Consider the following 19,744-nt stretch of genomic DNA (forward strand, 5'->3'; position numbering starts at 1 on the left):
GAGCAAAGTGATATGATAATTTGCCCAAAACTGCATATTTAACCAACAGACCAGTATTCAAAGCATATGCTCTATTGCTTGAAACTAATGTATTAAACGTGCTGATGTATTTGTAAAAGGTATATTTGATGTTTATTTGTCAGTTTAGAAGTGATATATGAAAAAGAGATTAATTTAATGTGGCGTAAATGGTCATATTTATGGAAAGTACATTTTAATTGTAGTGTGTGGTGTTTGGCATTACAGTTGTTCTCAATTGCTAAAACACAATTTCTGAAACCTTGCTCCATTTCCTGAAAACATTAAACACAAAACCTCATCTTCAAGCACTATTTACAAAACCTCTGACTCCTCTAGCAAAATGAAACATTCGCCCTCAAAACAGTTTTTACCTGTGTTCAAAATCAAACACTGCTCTCAAATCATAAACAAAGTGATCAAAATGATAAACACTCTCAAGCAGTCAGTAAACAATACACCGAAAAATTGAAAACACATTGTTCAAAACATACAGTTCTCAGGGAGAAGTACATTTTAAATCTCAAAACAAATGTCATGTTTTTCCATCATTGTCTCTTCCTCTTTCTTGCGCTCCTTCTCAACTTCCTCCTCGTCGCCCACCTGGCATACGCCCTCGTCCTCGTCCTCTCACATTGTTTCTTCTATCCATTCTCAGACTTTCTCCTTCCCACCTTCAACAACCTGTTTGCTCTCTGAACTGCCTTATATTGGTTGTGTCGCATCATTTGAAACAGGTTAAATCCATTTTGAGTGGTTGTGTTCAGTCAATGACATGTGTTCTCTATTTGTATTTGATTGTTGCCTCTTGTGTTTACCAGTATGGATGACATGTGCATTAGAGTGCAGAATGTGTTTTGAGAATGAGAACGTGTTTAGAGTTTTGCTGAAAAGTCTAAGTAAGATCTGCATATTGTGTTTTACCATGTGAAATGGTTTAAGGTATTGACAACAGACTGCATAATTAGCTAAATGAGTCCAGGCAACTGAGAACTTTGTTCAGCCAATGGGTTTTAGTGTTTTAGCAATTTGGCCTTTTATAAACGCATTTCATGCAATTCCACGTCATTTTACTTGACTGCAGACTCTGGCATAATCTTTATTAATGCTGTGTTCAAAATAACTGGAAACTCTGAGCTGGGAAATCTCAGACTTCCGACTTTAATGAGTTCAAGACAACTGGGAAATGGGGAAAAAACGAGCTCCGACTGGAAACATTTGTTTTAAACGGTCATCCAACTGGGAATTCTGGCCTCTTTCTAGAGCTCCGACTGAAACATTTGTTTTAAACGGTCATCCTACTGGGAATTCTGGTCTCTTTCTAGAGCTCCGACTGGAAATATTTGTTTTAAACGGTCATCCTACTGGGAATTCTGGCCTCTTTCTAGAGCTCCGACTGGAAACATTTGTTTTAAACGGTCATCCTACTGGGAATTCTGGTCTCTTTCTAGAGCTCTGACTGGAAACATTTGTTTTAAACGGTCATCCAACTGGGAATTCTGGCCTCTTTCTAGAGCTCCGACTGGAAACATTTGTTTTAAACGGTCATCCAACTGGGAATTCTGGTCTCTTTCTAGAGCTCCGACTGGAAACATTTGTTTAAACGGTCATCCAACTGGGAATTCTGGTCTCTTTTTAGAGCTCCGACTGGAAACATTTGTTTTAAACGGTCATCCTACTGGGAATTCTGGCCTCTTTCTAGAGCTCCGACTGGAAACATTTGTTTTAAACGGTCATCCAACTGGGAATTCTGGTCTCTTTCTAGAGCTCCGACTGGAAACATTTGTTTTAAACGGTCATCCAACTGGGAATTCTGGCCTCTTTCTAGAGCTCCGACTGGAAACATTTGTTTTAAACGGTCATCCTACTGGGAATTCTGGCCTCTTTCTAGAGCTCCGACTGGAAACATTTGTTTTAAACGGTCATCCAACTGGGAATTCTGGTCTCTTTCTAGAGCTCTGACTGGAAACATTTGTTTTAAACGGTCATCCTACTGGGAATTCTGGCCTCTTTCTAGAGCTCCGACTGGAAACATTTGTTTTAAACGGTCATCCAACTGGGAATTCTGGCCTCTTTCTAGAGCTCCGACTGGAAACATTTGTTTTAAACGGTCATCCAACTGGGAATTCTGGCCTCTTTCTAGAGCTCCGACTGGAAACATTTGTTTTAAACGGTCATCCAACTGGGAATTCTGGTCTCTTTCTAGAGCTCCGACTGGAAACATTTGTTTTAAACGGTCATCCAACTGGGAATTCTGGCCTCTTTCTAGAGCTCCGACTTTCCTGATTTGAAGACCATTTGTCTTGAAAGCGCAATACCGCACAAATGATCGAAATGACAGGCTATTTTGACACTGAAAAACTGAGAATCTGAGATCAATGAAAACTAACTTGAATCCATCAATAGCCTATGCCTAGGTGTGTGGAGACATATTGTATGCTATAAAGTGCTAATGCAAAGCCCTCACTCTGTCACTCCAACTTATTCCAGCTTCTGCCTGCCAGCTGAAAGTCTTTACCAGTGGGTGTGTTTAGGCTACCTGCCTGCCAGCTGAAAGTCTTTACCAGTGGGTGTGTTTAGGCTCCCTGCCTGCCAGCTGAAAGTCTTTACCAGTGGGTGTGTTTAGGCTCCCTGCCTGCCAGCTGGAAGTCTTTACCAGTGGGTGTGTTTAGGCTCCCCTGCCTGCCAGCTGAAAGTCTTTACCAGTGGGTGTGTTTAGGCTCCCTGGCTGCCAGCTGGAAGTCTTTACCAGTGGGTGTGTTTAGGCTCCCTGCCTGCCAGCTGAAAGTCTTTACCAGTGGGTGTGTTTAGGCTACCTGCCTGCCAGCTGAAAGTCTTTACCAGTGGGTGTGTTTAGGCTCCCCTGCCTGCCAGCTGGAAGTCTTTACCAGTGGGTGTGTTTAGGCTCCCTGCCTGCCAGCTGAAAGTCTTTACCAGTGGGTGTGTTTAGGCTCCTGCCTGCCAGCTGAAAGACTTTACCAGTGGGTGTGTTTAGGCTACCTGCCTGCCAGCTGAAAGTCTTTACCAGTGGGTGTGTTTAGGCTCCCTGCCTGCCAGCTGAAAGTCTTTACCAGTGGGTGTGTTTATGCTACCTGCCTGCCAGCTGAAAGTCTTTACCAGTGGGTGTGTTTAGGCTCCCTGCCTGCCAGCTGAAAGTCTTTACCAGTGGGTGTGTTTATGCTACCTGCCTGCCAGCTGAAAGTCTTTACCAGTGGGTGTGTTTAGGCTACCTGCCTGCCAGCTGAAAGTCTTTACCAGTGGGTGTGTTTAGGCTCCCTGCCTGCCAGCTGAAAGTCTTTACCAGTGGGTGTGTTTAGGCTCCCTGCCTGCCAGCTGAAAGTCTTTACCAGTGGGTGTGTTTAGGCTCCCTGCCTGCCAGCTGAAAGTCTTTACCAGTGGGTGTGTTTAGGCTCCCTGCCTGCCAGCTGAAAGTCTTTACCAGTGGGTGTGTTTAGGCTACCTGCCTGCCAGCTGAAAGTCTTTACCAGTGGGTGTGTTTAGGCTCCCTGCCTGCCAGCTGAAAGTCTTTACCAGTGGGTGTGTTTAGACTCCCTGCCTGCCAGCTGAAAGTCTTTACCAGTGGGTGTGTTTAGGCTACCTGCCTGCCAGCTGGAAGTCTTTACCAGTGGGTGTGTTTAGGCTCCCTGCCTGCCAGCTGGAAGTCTTTACCAGTGGGTGTGTTTAGGCTCCTGCCTGCCAGCTGGAAGTCTTTACCAGTGGGTGTGTTTAGGCTCCCTGCCTGCCAGCTGAAAGTCTTTACCAGTGGGTGTGTTTAGGCTACCTGCCTGCCAGCTGAAAGTCTATACCAGTGGGTGTGTTTAGGCTACCTGCCTGCCAGCTGAAAGGCTTTACCAGTGGGTGTGTTTAGGCTCCCTGCCTGCCAGCTGAAAGTCTTTACCAGTGGGTGTGTTTAGGCTCCCTGCCTGCCAGCTGGAAGTCTTTACCAGTGGGTGTGTTTAGGCTCCCTGCCTGCCAGCTGAAAGTCTTTACCAGTGGGTGTGTTTAGGCTACCTGCCTGCCAGCTGAAAGTCTTTACCAGTGGGTGTGTTTAGGCTACCTGCCTGCCAGCTGAAAGTCTTTACCAGTGGGTGTGTTTAGGCTACCTGCCTGCCAGCTGAAAGTCTTTACCAGTGGGTGTGTTTAGACTACCTGCCCCTCCCCTCTCTGAAGCAGAGGCTGCTGTACTGACGTTACAAGCTTCATTCAGAAGATAGATGGTTTATTTGCTAGAGAAGAAAATGGTGGTGTCGGGAAGAGTGGGGTGTGCCGGACACAACAAAAGTTTCAGATTGTACAGGCTTCTTTTCACTCTGTCAATTAGGTTAGTGTTGTGGAGTAACTACAATGTTGTTGATCCATCCTCAGTTTTCTCCTATCACAGCCATTCAACTCTAACTGTTTTAAAGTCACCATTGGCCTCATGGTGAAATCCCTGAGCGGTTTCCTTCCTCACCGGCAACTGAGTTAAGAAGGACGCCTGTATCTTTGTAGTGACACACCATCCAAAGTGTAATTAATAACTTCACCATGCTCAAAGGAATATTCAGTGTTTGCTTTTTATTTTATTTTTACCCATCTACCAATAGGTGCCCTTCTTTGCGAGGCATTGGAAAACCTCCCTGGTCTTTGTGGTTGAATTTGTGTTTGAAATTCACTGCTCGACTGAGGGACCTTATGGATAATTGTTTGTGTGTGGTACAGAGATGAGGTTTTCATTCAGAAATCCTGTTAAACACTATTATTGTACACAGGTGAGTCCATGGAACTTATTATGTGTCTTGTTAAGCACATTTTTACTCCTGAACTTATTTAGGCTTGCCATAACAAAGGGGTTGAATACTTGTTGACTCAAGACATTTCAGCTTTTCATTTTTTATTAATTTCTAAAAACATTATTCCACTTTGACATTATGGAGTATTGTGTGTAGGCCAGTGACACAAAATCTCAATTTAATCCATTTTAAATTCAGGCTGTGTAACAACTAGTGTTCTAGTATACTCCCTTAAAAAGACCTTAAAAGACCTTCGCTTGAAAATCATGAAAAAAGAGGCAGTAGTCCTATTTGTCCTTTTTGAGATGCCGTAGCCAGACTCAAAATCGTCTGAATTAATTAAGATAACTCAAGCAATCTTGGCAAAATATGTAAAATTGCATGAAATTGGTTATAAAATTGCTACATTTTCTCTCCACCCCAATGCAAAATGTGTATAGCTGCAGAATACTTGCTTTAAAACTGCAATATTTTCTCTACACCACATGGCAAAATGTGTAAAAATAATTAGACCACCCACAACACCCACAAATCTTCATCATCATTACACCATTGTTCTAAATTAAATTCACCCTCTTCACCCTCCTCATCGTTCAGTTCATTCTAATTAAATTGTAAAGTAACGTGCACAATTATCCGTTTCCATCGCCCATTCATTGTCACGCCCTGACTCAGGGGACGTTTATTTGTTGAGTCAGGGTTTGTATATTCCGTGTTGTGATTATTTCTATGGTGATATCTTGTATGTCTATTTCTATGTTGGCCAGTGTGGATCCCAATCAGAGGCAGCTGTCGCTCGTTGTCTCTGATTGGGGACCATACATAGGCAGCCTATTGGCACCAGTGGGTTGTGGGATCTTGTTCCGTGTTATGGTATGTTTGTGTGCTACCTTGGACTTCACGTTTCGTTTGTTGTTTTTGTCGTGTGTTTATTCGTTTAAATAAACATGGATGCTTATCACGCTGCGCCTTGGTCCGTCCAGTCTATAAACCATCGTGACATTCATCCATTGGCATCATTCAACCAGTGAGGAGAGAGACACATTATCACCTGGGTACCGACGTCTTACAGCACATTTGTCTTGGACACTTAAGTTAGTACTAGGTGTGGAAACATTGCTTTCACCTGTCCAGTTCTCTCATGTAGTTGAGATGAAGGAGAGGAGACAAGGAGAGGAGACAAGGAGAGGAAGTCCATGTAGAATGTTGATATGCCCCCCAGGATTTGTTGATGTCCTGAGATGTCTGTCTGTTTAGTGCTGTATGCTTGATGTCCTCCTAATATTTCTATATTTCTTAATTCCATTATTTTCCTTTTTAGATCTGTGTGTATTGTTGTGTATTGTTAGGTATTACTGCACTGAGCTAGGAACACAAGCATTTTACTACACCCTCCATAGCATCTGCTAAATATGTGTATGTGACCAATAAAATAGATTTGCTGAACCCTTATTGGGAGGTGGTTAACTAGTCAGTATATTCCACTGATTCATATGGATACCAGTCCATACATTGGCTGTAAAAGTGGATAAAACTTGACAAGCGTATAACTGTAGCTATGTGGTCTTTACTTGAGTGTGTTTCAGCAGGGTGAGGTCAGAGAGGGTGAGGTCAGTCAGTATTTTTCTGAACTCCTAAAATCCTTTACACAATCTGATGGGATGAATGTTCAACCCCATTAAAATAACCATAAGGTCTATATAGTACCTTTAAGTTAAGACCTCACAGATCTGTTCATGGCAAAGCAGTTCATTTAATGATATTAATTCATTCTTGAAGAATATAACTTATAAATCATGAGCCTCATCTTGAGGAGTCACCTGTGACAGTATTCATAAAGAGTAGGAGTACTGATCTGGGATCAGTTTTTCCTTTTAGATCATAATGAAACAGATTAAATGGACAGGGGGGACCTGATCCTAGATCAGCACTCCTCCTCTGGGAAACTGCATGTATGAAACCAAACACATAGTCGTAGTCTAGTTACAGCAGGTGGTTACTGCCATCTAGTGGAAGATACCAATAAAACACTTTATTATCAGGGTGGGGAGACCGCTGAGCTGAACGTAAAGACTCAGGGAAAGGAGCATCTCTTTATCAAATCCTCCTTCAGAGTCACATGCAGGTAAAACATTGTGATTTCTATATAGTGCTGTATCTGAAAGAGCATATTCTGCAGTTTCTATGACACTTACCTTTATCAAATAACTCTCAACATTCAAGAGGTGCAGCTCTATTTCCAAATATCATTTTTCTCAACAATATCTGTGCTGTCAATGTATTTAGCACATGACTACTCCAGCGGTAGCATTGCTCTGGCAACTAAGCAAAAACTAGTAACATAATCAAATTAAAATATGCTATTCTGTCGTCAATGGATGAATGGCCAATAGAAACCAGATAGAAACTGATAATGATGCATGTGACTTCTGTTTTGGTTAGCAGCGGATGTTGAAACCAACTTGCTCAGTGTCTTTCCATATCTGGGGAAAGATGAAACCAGGCCAGCAGGTGAGTGACTGTTTGACTGTGGTTTTGAGACACGTGGAGCCTTACATGGGCAAAGGCAGAAATGGGACCATAGACAGCTTCTTCACATCAATTTCCCTGTCAGACAAGTTGATTGCAAAGAAGACTATCCTGCTCAGAACAGTGAACACACAAAGGCAGAAGCTGCTGGTAAAGCAACACTCACGGTGTGATGGAGAGTGGTAAAGCAACACTCACGGTGTGATGGAGAGTGGTAAAGCAACACTCACGGTGTGATGGAGAGTGGTAAAGCAACTCTCACAGTGTGATGGAGAGTGGTAAAGCAACACTCACGGTGTGATGGATTGTGGTAAAGCAACACTCACGGTGTGATGGAGAGTGGTAAAGCAACACTCACGGTGTGATGGAGAGTGGTAAAGCAACACTCACGGTGTACAGATGTTAAATAAATAAGTGTTAGCTTCCTCAGAAGAAGAAACCGGAGACAGTGACAGACTACAATCACACAAAGGTATATACAGTATCTCTACCATATACAGATAGCCTTCCCATCTGCCAAACACCAAATAGGATCCCCTTTTATTATATTACATTCATATTATTACTATTAGTATTATCATTCTATATAATTATAACCTTTTCTATTCTATTTTATTTTATGTTAAAGCTTGGTGTGGATGCTAGGACAGATGTCCAGACTGTACTCTGTAAAAGGGGGTACTCTCCTCTGGCCTGTTGACTGTACTCTGTAAAAGGGGTACTCTCCTCTGGCCTGTTGACTGTACTCTGTAAAAGGGGGTACTCTCCTCTGGCCTGTTGACTGTACTCTGTAAAAGGGGGTACTCTCCTCTGGCCTGTTGACTGTACTCTGTAAAAGGGGGTACTCTCCGCTGGCCTGTTGACTGTACTCTGTAAAAGGGGGTACTCTCCTCTGGCCTGTTGACTGTACTCTGTAAAAGGGGTACTCTCCTCTGGCCTGTTGACTGTACTCTGTAAAAGGGGGTACTCTCCTCTGGCCTGTTGAGGTGTTCTACAATGTGCTCGACATGGCTGCTATCAACACGTGTTGTACAAGCAATGCCTTGACAAGACAGTCAGCAGGAGACATTTCATCATGGATCTGGCATGTGAGCTTGGTGAGAACCACATGAACGCAGAGAAAGAAGCTACAGTCACCAAGCAGGCCGCCAAGACAGCAGGTCCTGTTCTCCCTCTTCCCCAAGAACCACAGCTCCCACTGGGGAAAAATACACAATGTCAAGACAGCAGGTCCTCCTCTCCCTCTTCCCCAAGAACCACAGCTCCCACTGGGGAAAAATACACAATTTCAAGACAGCAGGTCCTGTTCTCCCTCTTCCTCAAGCACCACAGCTCCCACTGGGGAAAAAGACACAATGTCAAGACAGCAGGTCCTGCTCTCCCTCTTCCCCAAGCACCACAGCTCCCACTGGGGAAAAAATACACAATGTCAAGACAGCAGGTCCTGTTCTCCCTCTTCCCCAAGAACCACAGCTCCCACTGGGGAAAAATACACAATGCCAAGACAGCAGGTCCTGTTCTCCCTCTTCCCCAAGCACCACAGCTCCACTGGAGAAAAAGGAGACACAATGTCAAGTAAGTAAGAGCGGACGGGAAAAGTCCCATAAAAACTGTGTGCAGGGCAACCGATTTGTTTGTGGGGCTTGCTCACACAAAGCCCCGAAGCCCTCTGCTGACTGTGGACCTGAAGCATAAGAGAAGACGTGATTGGTTCATGTGTAAAGGCTCGGTACAGTGTCTGATACAATCAACACATTATTGTATTTATATCTTGTCATTAATATATTAACACAAATATTTATTGATGGAATTAATCCTTTATAATTGTTCATGCACTGGTGCGTTTGTTTAGAAATACAGCAAATAATTTCACCTGAACACCTGGCTGGTTATATTATTATTATTATTATTATTATTATTATTATTATTATTATTATATATATATATATTTTTTTTTTCATTCTACTTTGTCAAAATAAACTGTAAATGGACTTTATTAAGTACTATAACTCTATTACTAATTGAATCTACAAATAAAGTTGATCAGATGGATTACACTGTAATGTTTTTTATTGTAAGGGAAACAGAAATAGGCTATAGGCCTTTTTTTATTTTACTTTGTAGAATAAACTTTTTTTAAGTTACAAAAATATATATTTCCACTAATATTTCTTCATGCAATTAATCCTTTACAATAGTTTATGCACTATTTATCAAGCGTTTATTTATCAACCATGTTTGCACACCTTGCTCTAGTGCAGGGATGGGCAACTCCAGTCCTCGGGGCCTGATTGGTGTCACACCTTGCTCTAGTGCAGGGATGGGCAACTCCAGTCCTCGGGGCCTGATTGGTGTCACACCTTGCTCTAGTGCAGGGATGGGCAACTCCAGTCCTCTGGGCCTGATTGGTGTCACACCTTGCTCTAGTGCAGGGATGGGCAACTCCAGTCCTCTGGGCCTGATTGGTGTCACACCTTGCTCTAGTGCAGGGATGGGCAACTCCAGTCCTCGGGGCCTGATTGGTGTCACACCTTGCTATAGTGCAGGGATGGGCAACTCCAGTCCTCTGGGCCTGATTGGTGTCACACCTTGCTATAGTGCAGGGATGGGCAACTCCAGTCCTCTGGGCCTGATTGGTGTCACACTTTTTCCCCAGGCCCAGCTAACACACATGACTCCAATAATTAACTAATCATAATCTTCAGTTTAGAATGCGATTAGTTTAATCAGCTGTGTTTGCTAGGGATGGGGGAAAAGTGTGACACCCCGAGGATTGGAGTTACCCATCCCTACTAGCTGAAAGGCCAGACGGTTCTAGTGTTAAGGACTGGTAGATGGGTGTTGCTCATGCATTCACTCATGCTGACAGGCTCCAATACTTTGTTTTTGACTAAAGTGTCCAAGTCAGTGTCCAAGTGGGGGTGGAAACATCATGCTTTGGGGCTGTTTTTCTGCAAAGGGACCAGGACTACTGATCCGTGTAAAGGAAAGAATGAATGGGGCCATGTATCGTGAGATTTTGAGTGAAAACCTCCTTCTATCAGCAAGGGCATTGAAGATGAAACGTGGCTGTTTCTTTCAGCATGACAATGATCCCAAACACACCGCCGGGCAACGAAGGAGTGGCTTCAGAAGAAGCATTTCAAGGTCCTGGGTGGCCTAGCAAGTCTCCAGATCTCAACCCCATAGAAAATCTTTGGAGGAGTTGAAAGTCTGTGTTGCCCAGCGACAGCCCCAAAACATCACTGCTCTACAGGAGATCTGCATGGAGGAATGGGCCAAAATACCAGCAACAGTGTGTGAAAACCTTGTGAAGACTTACAGAAAACGTTTGACCTGTGTCATTGCCAACAAAGGGTATATAACAAAGTATTGAGAAACTTTTTGTTATTGACCAAATACTTATTTTCCACCATAATTTGCAAATAAATTCATAAAAAATCCTACAATGTGATTATCTGGAATGTTTTTTCTCATTTTGTCTGTCATAGTTGACGTGTACCTATGATGAAAATTACAGGCCTCTCTCATCTTTTTAAGTGGGAGAACTTGCACAATTGGTGGCTGACTAAATACTTTTTTCCCCCAATGTAGGTCTGTGTCTCCATGTGTCATTGTATGCACTGATGGCCAGTTCAGTGTGATTTTCTCCATCTATGAACATCCCAGTAGTGATGCATAGTCTCCTTTCACAACATAGAGTGGCAGCTTTTCAGTTTGTCTGTTTACCTGAACTGTGACATCAGTTATGCCTCTCACAGCGACAGATTCACCTGTGTAAGTCTTTAACACGAGGTGCGCTGGTTGAAGTGGAAGGTGTTTCAGTGTATTTTTTCTGACACAAGATATACAGCTGCCCCTGTGTCAATCTCCATACCCACCGGCTGTCCCTCTAGCAAGGGGGAGACATAGTAGCCGTGCGTGACCCGCCAGGAAAAGGTCAGGATTTTCAGTGTTACTTTCTCTTCTGATGAGTCACTCACCTCAGTGTTCTCTTACTCAACAGTGTGAACATGTCTATGTGTCTTTCGTTGGAATGCCTGTTTCTTGTTTCCCGTTTTTGTGATTTCTCTGTTCTCTTTTTGTTTCTGGAGACTTGTCCGATGTTGCCCTTTTTACCACAGGCTGGACAATCCATGTCCTTACACCAGCATGTAGAAGCCTGATGTCCCTTTTACCACAGGCTGGACAATCCATGTCCTTACACCAACATGTTGATACTTGATGTCCCACCTTGCCACAGTGGAAGCATGTGACTTGATTTCCCGGACTCTGATTTTCAGTTGAAACCCTGTGCACTTTTCCTTTTTTTGTGATCAACTTTTTATTTATTTTAAAGGAACATAAAGACAAGAACAAATAGCAGCAGGAATGGTTATACAACTAGAGACACAATACTGTTAAAATATATATCAGAACAAATAGCAGCAGGAATGGTTATACAGCTACAGACACAATACTGTTAAAATATATATCAGAACAAATAGCAGCAGGAATGGTTATACAGCTAGAGACACAATACTGTTAAAATATATATCAGTATATTATGGAAACTAGTTATTGCAGATAAATACAATCATAATAAACCACATATACAATCACCCACCTCACCTGAATCAGCCCACCCTCCAAACCCTCCTGGGACCACCCCAACCCATCCTCCAACCCCTCCTGGGACCACCCCAACCCACCCTCCAACCTCCTGGGACCACCCCAACCCACCCTCCAACCCCTCCTGGGACCACCCCAACCCACCCTCCAACCCCCTCCTGGGACCACCCCACCCCAACCCACCCTCCAATTCTTTTAAATGATGTTTTCTAGGTGGAAGGTAAACCCTGTGTATGTGATTACAATGTATCAGCTGGTGATTAGGATTGTTAGATGAACCCACTAAGTTCCTGATGAACTCAACTGGTGAGCCTCTTTAGCAGCTAGTTCCATGGACACACTGATTTCAATGTCCTTTGCCAAGGTCAGATGACTTTCAGTCAACAGTCTCTTTGTGTAGCTTCACTCCGTAGCCCACATACTAGTCTGTCTCTAATGATGTCATTTAGAACAGCATTAAACTCAGTGTTCTGGTAGTTTCTTTAATGCAGCAGCAAACATTGTTACTGATTCTCCCTCTTCCTGATGTCTCCTGTGGAACCTGAACCTTTCAGCATTAACTAGTGGTTCTGGTGAAAAATGTCCTTCAAGTATCTCCACAATATCCCCATAAGTCTTATTACCTGTTCTGACTGGCTGTAGCAGGCTGCCTAGTAAATTAAATGTCTTTGGCCCCATTACACTAAAACATGTAGGCACAATGTTGTCCTCATCCATGTCATTTACAATAACTAAATATTCAAACTGTTCTGTATATGAACTCCAATGCTCAATACTTTCATCAAACTGTCAAATGTTTCCAACAATTCCAATAATTTTTCGTTTCTCAATAAGCTCCTGATTGTCACTCACTTCAATATTGTCCTCAACCACAGCAATTTGTCTTCATAGTTGAATAAATGTCCTATCCTTTAATCATTGTATATTCCTCCTTTTTAATCACGTTGTTTTCCGCTCCAATGTCCGTCTCGAGTCCTTTTCTGCCGTCCATGATGTGTCATGAGCACTCTCTCTCCCTGGTAGCAACATTAATTGCATTCAATTATCTTCCACTCTGCTCACCTCCCTCTCTCTACTCAGCCTAACTAGCTCCACCTGCCCTGCTCTGCTCTTGTTACCTGGCCAGCTGCACTGCATTTCCCACTCACCATCCTCACCTTGCCTCACTCTGTTCTAATTACTCTGCCAGCTGAACTGCATTTCCCCACTACCTCTCCCAGTATATCAAGCCCCTGGTTTTCAGCCAAGCCCTGTCAGATCGTCTTCAAACCCCGGACCAGTAACCTGCCTGTCTGCGCTCTGACTCCTGTTTGTGATACCGATCCTTTCTTGACTGCCTCCTTGTTCTACTGCCCGTCTATCCCAACCTGCCTTCTGGACCTCGACTACTCTCCGATCTTCAGCCCCTCCGGTAACTCGTTTCTGCCTTCTGTCTCTCACCACGATATTTGCCCAGCCCTGATCTGTACTTCTGCCTGCCATTCATATTGCTGTTGTGTGTGTGTTCCCCCAGGTCTCCGACCACCAGATGAGCGTGCCCAGACGTTTCACCACCCTCAGCCCGATACGCCGCTCCATCACTGGGGAACACACACACTAAGCACTTGGACTGGACACCCCCGGACATTTGGTGACCCCCGGAGCACAGGTACCCACAGGAGGACCCTGAAAGACCCCTGACACCCCTGGGACTCCTCTTCCCGCCTGTAACCTTGAATAAAGAACTCTGAATTTGAACTTGCGCTCTTGGGTCCTCTTCTGTTCTTGACAGAACGATCTGACCATCATGGACCCAGCGCACTCCCTGACCACGATGGAGGAAGAGCCAGAGAGGACTGCCCTACAGCGACTGGAACGCTCTGAGGGGAGACATAAATCGGATGGCTGGCGACATCGCTTCCCTTCTCCAGCTATTCAACCAGCAGCAACAACAGTTCCAACTGCAGCAACAACAGCTAGCCCAAGCCCTGCAACTACTCTCAAGCCCGGCTACTCCACCTGCACCCCCCTGGTCCTTTTGTTCCTGTACCACCGATACTCCTTCATCCCTCCGCTGGAGGTCCCAATGCTGCAGGCCCGGCAGTGCTGCCACCAGATCCCCACGCTCCTGAACCAAGGATTGGGAACCCGGAACGTTTTGATGGCAACCAGAAGCAAGTAAGACCATTCTTGAGCAGCTGCCGAATCCAGTTTGCACTACAGCCCAGGACTTTCTCAACAGAGGGAGCCAAGGTGGGGTATGTCATCACACATCTCACCGGTCGAGGCTCGGTTGTGGGGAACGGCGAATTCGACCCGCAAACCCCAGCCTGTGCCTCCTTCAGTGCCTTTGAGGAGGAGATGTTAAAGGTCTTTGACCTAGGCTCGCCAACAGCCGAAGCGTCACAAGCTCTGCTCACCATCCGTCAGGGCAATCGGACAGTGGCAGACTTCTCCATTGACTTTCGTACCCTGGCCAGTCAAAGCTCGTTTAACCCAGAGGCACTGGTGCAAGCCTTCCTCCATAGCCTGGCGGACTATATCAAGGACGAGCTTGTTTCCCATGACCCGCCCTCAACGCTTGATGCCGCCATTGACCTTGCCGTTCGCATTGACCGCCGTATACAGACCCGGAGGAGGGAGAAGGGCCGTCTCAGTCAACCTGCCATCCGTACTCGGGTCGATACCGCTTCTGTCCAGCCCCCTGCCTGTCAAGTCCCATAGCCAACTCAATCAGCCTGAGCCCATGGAGATTGGCCGTGCCTCTCTGACTCCCGAGGAGCGTCGGCGCCGTCTAAGCTCCAACCTTTGCCTCTACTGTGGTGGCGAGAATCACCGTGTCGCTACTTGTCCGGCAAAAGCCGCAGCTCACCAGGTGTAGGGGAGATCCGGGTGAGCTCAACAAGCCTTCAGTCTCCCTCCATCCGAAAGACCCTGCTTCATCTCCGCCTTCAGCTTTCTGACAAGACTCATACATTGGCCGCCCTTGTGGATTCCGGGCCGAAGCAAACATCATGGACCCTGAGCTTGCACAGCAACTGGGCGTGAACCATCATCAACTGACACAACCCATTCCTGCACGGAGCCCTGGATGGGCATCATCTTGGCACTGTCACTCATATCTCCGCCCCTGTGACAATCCTGCTGTCAGGAAACCACCAGGAGTCCATCCAGTTTCACCTCCTACACTCACCTGGCCAACCACTCATTCTTGGATACCCGTGGCTCCGTCAGCACAACCCCCACATCGACTGGAGACAGGAACAGTCCGTGAGTGGGGAAGGAGTTGTCACCAGACCTGTTTAGGGGGGCCACCCTGCCCGTTCACCGGGAAGGATCTAGCGCTACCTCCGACATATCCAATGTTCCCGGCCTGTTACCACAGCCTGAAAGAGGTGTTCAACAAATCCAAGGCGACATCTCTACCCCCACACAGACCCTATGACTGCGCGATTGATCTCCTGCCTGGCACAGCACCTCCCAAGGGTCGTCTGTATTCACTGTCAGCCCCGGAAAGAAAGGCCATGGAGGACTACATTAATGACTCTCTTGCCTCCGGGATAATTAGACCGTCGTCTTCCCCCGCAGGAGCGGGATTCTTCTTTGTCGGCAAGAAGGACGGTTCTCTTCGTCCATGCATAGATTACCGGGGTCTGAACGACATCACGGTTAAGAATCGCTACCCACTGCCTCACTTTCGTCTGCCTTCGAACTGCTGCAGGGAGCCACTGTATTCACTAAGCTGGACCTTCGCAATGCCTACCATCTGGTGCGGGATGAGGGAGGGAGACGAATGGAAGACAGCGTTCAACACACCAACCGGCCACTATGAATATCTCGTCATGCCCTTCGGCCTCACCAATGCCCCAGCAGTTTTTCAAGCCCTTGTGAATGATATCCTCAGGGACATGCTAAATACGTTCGTATTTGTGTACCTTGACGATATTTTAATATTCTCAAAGACTCTGTCAGAACACACGCACCACGTCCGGTTGGTCCTGCGCCGCCTGCTGGAGAACTCTCTTTTCGTGAAGGCAGAGAAGTGCGAGTTCCATGCCAAGACCGTTTCATTCCTGGGGTATGTGGTGACCGAGGGCAGCATTCAGATGGATCTCACGAAGGGTGTCGGCTGTCACTTCCTGGCCAGTTCCTGAGTCTCGGAAGAAGTTGCAACAGTTCCTGGGCTTTGCCAACTTTTTATAGGAGATTCATCAGAAACTATAGCACAGTGGCTGCACCCCTCACGGCGCTAACCAGCACTAAACAACCGTACCAATGGACATCAGCTGCTGATAAGGCCTTCAATATCCTCAAGACATGTTTCACTTCTGCTCCCATCCTCCAGATGCCAGATGGCAAGGCAGTTTGTGGTGGAGGTAGATGCTTCGGACGTGGGAGTGGGTGCAGTGCTTTCTCAAAGAGCAGCTGAGGATGGCAAGATGCACCCCTGTGCCTTCTACTCCCGTCGGCTAACCCCTGCCGAATGCAACTACGACATTGGGAACCGCGAGCTGTTGGCTGTCAAGCTCGCCCTTGAAGAATGGCGGCACTGGTTAGAGGGGTCAAAGGAACCATTCGTAGTGTGGACAGACCACAAGAACCTGGAGTATATCCAAACAGCCAGGAGGCTGAACTCCCCGTCAACAGCGGTGGTCTCTGTTCTTTCGCGCTTCAATTTCACGCTCTCCTACCGCCCGGGATCTCGCAACATCAAACCTGATGCTCTTTCCCGGATGTTTCAGAAGGACGAGACCACCGCCATGACAGCTCCCATTCTTCCCAGCCACTTGGTCGTGCGGCCCTCACCTGGGAGATCGAGAAGCAGGTCATGGAGGCTCTTGGGACCAGCCAGGTCCAAGCACCCAGCGCCCCCAACCGTCTGTTTGTTCCAGCAAATCTCAGGTCACCTGTGATTCAGTGGGGGCACGAATCCCGTCTGGCCTGTCATCCCGGCATCACTCGCACCCTTCATCTGGTCCGCCAGCGGTTCTGGTGGCGGGGATGAGACGGATGTCCGAGAATTCATCCGAGCTTGTCCCACTTGTAACCGAAACAAGACTCCCAACCAGCCTCCTGCTGGGTTGCTGCAACCCCCTACTCATACCCAAGAGGCCCTGGTCCCACGTTTCGCTGGACTTTTGTTAGGGCCTTCCGCCTCTGACGGACACACAGTCATCCTTACCATTGTTGACCGCTTTAGTAAGATGACCCACTTCGTGCCCCCTTCCCAAACTACCCTCTGCTAAAGAGACCTCCCAGGTGGTCCTGGAACATGTGTTTCAGTATCCATGGCCTACCCCAGGATATAGTGTCAGACCCGGGGCCCGCAATTCTCAGCAACCTTTGGAAGGAGTTCTGTCATCTCCTTGGGGCCACCGCCAGCCTATCGTCTGGATTCCACCCGCAGTCAAACGGCCAGACTGAACGCATGAACCAGGAGCTGGAGAAGGCACTGAGGTGTGTGGCTTCCCAAAATCCCCGGGCCTGGGCTCAACACCTGCTCTGGGTGGAATATGCCCATAATTCACTCACCAGTTCCTCCACCGGGCTCTCCCCCTTTCAGTGTGTCTACGGGTATCAACCTCCACTGTTTGCCAGCCAGGAGGCGGATGCCACCTGTCCGTCTGCTCTTGCGTATGCCCGCTGCCGCCGCACTGGGCCCAGGCTCGCACTGTGCTCCTGAAGTCTGGAACCAGCTACGCCGTCGGTGCCAACCCGACGGAGGACCCAGCACCTACTTACCGGGTTGGTCAGAAGGTCTGGCTGTCTGCCCGGGATCTGCCGCTGCGGGTTGTATCACGTAAAGCTGGCCCCTCGCTTCATTGGTCCTTTTCCTGTGCAGAAAGTCATCAGTCCAACGGGCGGTCCGACTTCAGTTGCCCGCTTCCATGCGGGTCCACCCCACCTTCCACGTCTCCAAGGTCCAGCCGGTCCATGAAAGTCCCCTGGTCCCTGCAGCTCCGGCGCCACCTCCTCCGAGCCTCGTGAGATGGCGGTCCTGTCTTCACCGTCCGGCGGCTGCTCCGCTCTAGGCGAAGGGGTAGGGGTCTCAGTACCTCGTTGATTGGGAGGGATATGGTCCAGAGGAGAGGACCTGGATCCCGGCCAGGAGGATAGTGGACCGGACCCTTATCACTGACTTCCACCGACTACATCCTGATCAGCCTGCAATCCGTAGGGGGCCGTCCAAGAGGGGTTCCTGGCCGTCCGGCCCGCCCCTGCTCCTGTCTCAGTGCCTGTCCTGTCTCCCGACCGTGACCCTCCAGCTCCTTCTGAGGATGAGGAGATTCACTCGGACCGCTCGAGGGAGTTCTGACCCGCCGCCTGCTCCCTCCACCCTCCCGGCATGATGTTGTTCTTGGACTTCTGGGGGCCGTCCCTTGAGGGGGGTCCTGTCATGAGCACTCTCTCTCCCTGGTAGCAACATTAATTGCATTCAATTATCTTCCACTCTGCTCACCTCCCTCTCTCTACTCAGCCTAACTAGCTCCACCTGCCCTGCTCTGCTCTTGTTACCTGGCCAGCTGCACTGCATTTCCCACTCACCATCCTCACCTTGCCTCACTCTGTTCTAATTACTCTGCCAGCTGAACTGCATTTCCCCACTACCTCTCCCAGTATATCAAGCCCTGGTTTTCAGCCAAGCCCTGTCAGATCGTCTTCAAACCCCGGACCAGTAACCTGCCTGTCTGCGCTCTGACTCCTGTTTGTGATACCCGATCCTTTCTTGACTGCCTCCTTGTTCTACTGCCCCGTCTATCCCAACCTGCCTTCTGGACCTCGACTACTCTCCGATCTTCAGCCCCTCCGGTAACTCGTTTCTGCCTTCTGTCTCTCACCACGATATTTGCCCAGCCCTGATCTGTACTTCTGCCTGCCATTCATATTGCTGTTGTGTGTGTGTGTCCCCCAGGTCTCCGACCACCAGATGAGCGTGCCCAGACGTTTCACCACCCTCAGCCCGATACGCCGCTCCATCACTGGGGAACACACACACTAAGCACTTGGACTGGACACCCCGGACATTTGGTGACCCCCGAGCACAGGTACCCACAGGAGGACCCTGAAAGACCCCTGACACCCCTGGGACTCCTCTTCCCGCCTGTAACCTTGAATAAAGAACTCTGAATTTGAACTTGCGCTCTTGGGTCCTCTTCTGTTCGTGACATGATGATGTTAACTCCAGTGGTGGAAAAAGTACCCAATTGTCATACTTGAGTAAAAGTAAAGGTACCTTAATAGAAAATGACTCAACTAAAAGTGAAAGTCACCCAGTAAAATACTACTTGAGTAAAAGTCTAAAAGTATTTGGTTTTAAATATACTTAAGTATCAAAAGTAAACGTAATTGCTAAAATATCCTTAAGTATCAAAAGTAAAAGTACAAGTATAAATCATATCAAATTCCTTACATAAAGCAAACCAGACGATTTTCTTGTTTTTAAAATGTACGTTCAGCCAGAGGCACACTCCAACACTCAGACAATTTACAAACAAAGCATTTGTGTTTAGTGAGTCTGCCAGATCAGAGGCAGTAGGGATGTTCTCTTGATAAGTGTGTGAATTGGACCATTTTCTGTCCTGCTAAGCATTCACAATGTAACGAGTACTTTTGGGTGTCAGGGAAAATGTATGGAGTAAAAAGTACATTATTTTCTTTAGGAATGTAGTGAAGTGAAAGTAAAAGTAGTCAAAAATATAAATAGTAAAGTCAAGTACATATACCCCCAAAAAACTACTTAAGTAGTACTTTAAAGTATTTTTACATAAGTACTTTACACCACTGGTTAACTCTCTCTCTTAGCTAGCTGGACTATGCACTTGCCTCTGCCAGCA

The sequence above is a fragment of the Coregonus clupeaformis genome, unplaced genomic scaffold (genome assembly GCF_020615455.1).
Source record: "Coregonus clupeaformis isolate EN_2021a unplaced genomic scaffold, ASM2061545v1 scaf0297, whole genome shotgun sequence".
NCBI classification, from domain to species: Eukaryota; Metazoa; Chordata; class Actinopteri; order Salmoniformes; family Salmonidae; genus Coregonus; species Coregonus clupeaformis.